At 42.0% G+C, this 6,093-nt stretch overlaps 1 pseudogene; it reads right to left on the bottom strand.

Annotated features, from left to right (window-relative positions):
- Nucleotides 1-282: 282 nt before the first annotated feature.
- LOC102818277 lies at nt 283-740 on the bottom strand (annotated as a pseudogene).
- Nucleotides 741-6,093: the final 5,353 nt, after the last annotated feature.

Below are 6,093 nucleotides of genomic sequence, written 5' to 3'. Positions count from 1 at the left end.
CTGTGCTTTATACTTAAACCATGATGGGGGAGAAATGAATCAAGGCAGAAAGGAGCCACTGCTTTTAAACATTTAGCAACAATCCAGATACTTCTCACCTCTGCTCACGCTGTACAACAGCAAATCAGGACAAGACAGATTTCCTAATGTGCATTTAATCACCAAAGGACTGAATATGTCTGGGTTTTTTTTTTCTGTAATGTTTCTAATTAAATGCAAACAAAAAAGGAAGACGTCTTGGCAGAACAGGAGAAGTGATGCACACTTGATGACCAAATCGATTTAGATACTGTTCCTGGCATACAGCCTCGTCCATGCTCTAGCTATTTCCATGGCTTGGGCTTCGTTGGTCTTCCACGGCTCTGCGACATTGTTTGCTAATAGATCACTTGGACTGGGAACACTTCACAAAGGTCTGGATGGATAGCAGAAGTGAAGTGTGCGGCTCTGAAGTGCTGGGGACCACTTCTCTTTTAAAATAGCTAAACATATTTTTCCCAACTTGTCTACATTAGGATGATACATTTTGGTCATGAAACGTACTTTATGAACTACCATTGGGTATTCTTCTGGAAAGAATAGTTCAAGTTTAAAAGTCCCTCCCTCAAAGGGGGAATCTTGGGGACCAGCAATGACCACATGAAATATTGGGCATTTTTTGGTTTGGCTTTAATGCCAGGAACTGGTTCTGTGAACAAACGCTGGGTTTCCTTAATAATCCTTTGGGGCAGCCCAGCCATCTTGTCAGATTCCGAGTTCAGCCTCTGCTCTCATCTCCCAGATAATATATTTTAAAACTATGTTTGTAAATGTAAGATGTCAGCTAACAAGAAAGTTGATAAATGAGGTGTAGGTGTAGTGGCAAGAGTGGGCTCGAACGTACCATGAAGATGGTGCAGGACCAGACATTGTGTCAACCCAACAGCAAGCAACAGCAACTGCAAGGAAGTTGGGGTAACCTGCTTTGTTCGCTTTCTCAAGATACAAACATGGTCTTATTTCCTTCATGTTCCCAATTTGTGGCTTAAACATGATCTTTCCTAATGCCGTGCTTGCTACGTCCTTCCTTCCCCAATTATCCCCAAACTAAGTATGAAGAGCTCAAACTTGAGTCTAAAGCTAGAGAGATACAAAAAGCCAAGTGCTTCCTTCCACCTTCACATGAATGTAATCAATTGTGGGCCAATGGTATTCAGCCGACAGCTCAAAACACCTGCCACCTGGTCCCGGCTCTACCATAATGGGATCCAAAGCTGTCATTCATTCATTAAACAAACATTGATCAAGTGCTGGCTACATTAGACACTGATCTTGGGCTAAGGGCTGCAAAACGGACTGCCATCGAGTCAGTTCTGAAGCTGAATGGCAGGAGTTAGACCCAACCTTGTTAGGGGTTGTCAGCCTGGGAACAGGGGTCTCAAATACTAGGAGGAAGCATGCTTGCAAATGTGGGCACACGTGTGTGTATGCATGTATATATATGCTCATATGCTTGTGTGTACATGGCAGAGAGATCCTAAGCAAAAGGAGAATGTATGGATCTCCTTTGGAGAAAGGACAGAGATGTGCAAAGCAAATGTTTGCTGATCCTTTGTCCTAAGAGATGCAATGGAGCTCTCTCCTTGATTCTGGAAGACTTGCACTACATGGATGGTGGTCCTGGGAGAGCTGTGGGTCCTGTTTGGGAGATGCCACAGCATGTTCTGAGAATATGGAGCTATAGCAGAGAGCACCCCGGGCAGGTGGTGATATCAGACTTTTACAATACTTGGGAACTTTGAGCTTTGAAATCTTACACATGGATAGCTTATTCCTGATGAGTCAACTTCTTGTCAGAATTGAAGAGAAATCTGAAAATATATCACTTGGCAGACAATAGGAAGCAGCTGTTTGTCTTCATGAACTTTCAATAAATATGTCATAAGCAGCAGGATATATATCACGCTGCAGGGTCCAGGACCTTGGGAAAATATGGTATCCTGGAGACAGTATTAACACAAAGAATGACTCAAAGCCTGTCTGGGTCAAGTCTGCTGTCCTTTCCTTGTGCTGCTGGACATTGAACTTGCTGGACTGAGGATCCCCTGGGGACATGCTGGTGAAACTGGGCAGGAACAGAAAATCCAGGAGAGGTGGTCTCTGGGTGGTGCATACACTTGGCCACTAACTGAAAGCTTGAAGGTTCTAGTTCATCTAGATGTTGGACTAGTAAGAAAGACTTGACACTCCACTTCCTGAAGGTCACAGCCTTGAAAACCCTGTGGAGCAGAGTTCTACTCTGCCAACACTGGGTCTCTGGGAGTTGATGTTTACTCAACAGCTGTTTAAGTTCTCTGAAGTTGTGGGGAAAGGGCATTTCATCTGAGGGCATTCGTTTTCAGTGCTGACACAGAATTTGTAGGCAAAGCCTTCCTTGCTCTAGGGAAACATAATCATCGAAGAAGGTTCACCTTATTAAAATGTGGTGGCATTTTTCTTTTCTATCCTTAATATTACTTAGACTCAAGCATGCCCACCAGCTAGCTGCTCCTTGGAAAAGTTTATGTAGGGTTGCTATGAGTCAGAACAGACTCAAGGGCACTTAACAACCACAAATGTTATCAAGAGAGACCAGCCCCTGGAGAAGAGGCTATCATGGGTGGTACGTTGGTTGTTGTCAGGTGCTGTAGAATTGGTTCCAGCTCATAGCAACTCTATTTATAACAGAATGAAACATTGTTGTTATGAAGCTTCAGTCCATTGCTGCAGGCATGGTGCCAATCCCATTCACAGTGAACAAAACACTGTGAGTCCTGTACCATCCTCACAATCATTACTATGTTTTAGCCCATTGTTGAAACCATTTTGTCAATCCATCTCATGGAGAGTCTTCTCCATGATATCCTCTAGGAACTGGTCCCTCCTGATCACATGAGACTAAGTCTGGCTGTCTTGGCTCCTAAGGAGCAGTCTGGCTGTACATCTTCCAACACAGATTTGTTTGTTCTTCTGACGGTCTGTGATACGTTCAACATTGGTTTCCAACACCATAACTTAAATACATCAATTCTTCTAAGGTCTTCCTTATTCACTGTCCAGTTTTTATGTGCACATGAGGCTATTGAAAATACCGTGGCTTGGGTCAGGCACACCTAAGTCCTCAAACTGGTATTTTTGCTCTTGAACATGTCAAAGAAATCTTGTGTAACAGATTTGTCTAGTGCAATACACCATTTGATTTCTTGATTACTGCTTCCCTTAGTGTTGATTGTGGATCCAAGCAAAATGAAGTCTTTGACAACTTCAATCTCTTCACTTTTTATATGGATGTTATTTATTGGCTTAGTGGTGATGATTTTTGTTTTCTTGGCATTGAGGTGCAATCCATTGGGGTCAGGCTGTGATTTTTTATCTTCATCATTGTTTTGAGTCCTCTGCTTCCAGCAAGCAAGGTTGTGTCATCTGCATATAGCAGGTTGTTAATGAGTCTTCCTCCAATTCTGATGCCACATTCTTCTTCATATATTTCAGTTTCTCAGTTTCTTTGCTTAACAGACAGATTTAATAGGTATGGTGAAAAAAAATACAGCCCTGGAGCACACCTTTCCTGATTTTAAACCATTCAGTGCCCCCTTTTCCTGTTTGAACAACTGCATCTTGGTCTGTGTACAGGTTTCTCATGAGCACAAGTAAGTGTTCTGGAAGACCCATTTTTCACAACGTTATCCATAGCTTGTCAAACAGGCAATAAAGCACAGGTAAACATCTTCTGGTATTCTGTACTTCCAGCCAAGATCCATTTGACATCAGGAATGATATCCCTCATTCCACATCCTCTTCTGAATCCAGCTTGACTTTCTGATAATTCCCTGTTGATGTACTGTTGAAGCCAATTTTGAATTATCTTCAGAAAAATTTTACTTGCATGTGATATTAATAATATCCTTCCATGATTTCTTCATTCCATTGGGTCACCTTTCTTCAGAATGGGCACAAATATGGACCTCTTCCAATCAGTTGGCCAGATAACTATCTTCCAAATGTCTTGGCAAAGATGAGTGAGTGCCTCCAGTTCTGGATAGTTTTTTTGAAAGATTTCAATTTATAGTCTGTCAATTCCTAGAACCTTGTTTTTGGCCAGTGCTTTTATTGTAGCTTGGATTTCTTCCTTGAATACCATTGGATTTTGTTGTTGTTAAGTGCTATCGAGTTGGTTCCAACTCAACGACCCTGTATACGGTTTCTGAGGACCGAATGCCTACCTCTTGAAATGGTTGAACATCGACCGTTTCTTTTTTGTACAGTGACTCTGTGTATACCTTCTATCTTCTTTTGATGCTTTCTGTATCATTCAATATTTTGCCCATGGAATCCTTCAATATTTTAAGTCAAGGCTTGAATTTTTCTTCAGTTCTTTTAGCTTGAGAAATGCTGAGAGTGTTCTTCCATTTTGGTTTTTTTTTAACTTCAGGTCTTCACACATTTCATTATGATACTTGATTTTTGCCTTCTTGAGCTTCCCTTTGAAATTTTCTGTTCAGATTTTTGGACTTCCTCATTTATACCATTCGCTTTCGCATATCTACACTGGAAAGCAAGTTTCAGAGTCTCTTCTGGCATCCATTTTGGTCTTTTATTTCTTTTCTGTCTTTAAATTACCTACTGCTTTCTTCCTGTATGATGTTTTTGATGTCATCCTACAATTCTTCTGGTCTTCAGTCATTAGTGTCTAATGCACCTAACCTCTTCTTGAGATGATCTCACATTCAGATGGGGTATGCTTAAGGCTGTATTCTGGCTGTCCTTTCTGCATTTTGATTTACTTCAGCTTCAGCCTGAAGTAAATGAGCAATTGATGGCCTGTTCCACAGTCTGTCCCTGGCTTTTCTTTGACTGATGATGTGGAGCTTTTCTACCATTGCTCCTCACAGATGGAGTCAGTTGGATTCCCGTGTGTTCCATATGGCAATGTCCACGTGTACCATAACTTTCTGTGTTTTGAAAAATGGTATTTGCAATGAACAACTCACTGGATTATCTGACTCATAGTGACCCTATTTGAGAAAGTAGAATTGCTCCCTAGGGGTTTTCTGAGTCTGTAAATTTTTACAGGCACAGACAACCTCCTCTTTCTTCAGCTGGTGAGTTTGAACCACCAACCTTGTGGTTAGCAGCCCAGTGTTTAACCCACAGTGACACCAGGCATCCAAAATGGCTACCAGCTTCATCATAATCATCAAGGAATTCTAAGCTTCTTGTCTGGCCACCCCAGCAGGCCCCTCCCCTGCGGACAAATCTCACGGGTGTTCCCTTTGGTTTGGACTCATTCTCCCTTTGTTGTAACTGCTGATGAATTGACAGTTTAGCCCTGGCTCCAGGGGTCTACTGTGAATTACATTATTTCTCAACACTTGGATCCATTTTGATGTTTTTAGGAGCATCAAAAGTTAAAGCAAAGAGAAAGAAACAATAAAATATAATCATTTTCTGAAAGACTGGGAAGATTTTATTCTAGGTGGGCCCTTTGATTTTTTGTTTTTGCTTCTTACTTGAAAATTTATTATAGTTAATAATTGTTAACAGGGAGCATGTTGGCACTGGATTGCTGACCACAAGATCGGTGATTCAAGCCCACCAGCTGCTCCTCAGAAGAAAGATGAAGTTCCATTCCTGCAAAGATGTACAGCCTCAGAAATCCCACACGGGATCGTTTTGAATAGGAACCAACCCGACAGTATTAACAACAGTATTGTTAACAAGGAGCCCTGGTGGTGTGGTGGGTTAAGTGCGGCGCTGCTAACCTAACTGCAATGTTGGTGGTTCAAACCCACCGATGTCTTTGTGGGAGAAAAATGAGACTGTCTGCTTGTCAGGGTCTTGCCTCAACAGGAGAGTGAGTTGCACGAAGTTGGGAGGTCTGAGAGGTGAACGATATAGCATAGAGACAAAGAGACACAAAGAAACAGACACACAAGTTTGATGCAAGCTGAAAGACAGGCTGGTCTTCTGCAAACTGCATTGCCTTGCGTTGCATGCAGCCTTACATTGCATCCAGCCTTGCATGAAGCACTCACACTGCCTCAGCCTTTTATTATCTTTTTCCAAGGAGGGATT

The sequence above is a fragment of the Chrysochloris asiatica genome, unplaced genomic scaffold (genome assembly GCF_000296735.1).
Source record: "Chrysochloris asiatica unplaced genomic scaffold, ChrAsi1.0 scaffold00096, whole genome shotgun sequence".
NCBI classification, from domain to species: Eukaryota; Metazoa; Chordata; class Mammalia; order Afrosoricida; family Chrysochloridae; genus Chrysochloris; species Chrysochloris asiatica.
This window is presented reverse-complemented; position numbering and strand designations above follow the sequence as displayed.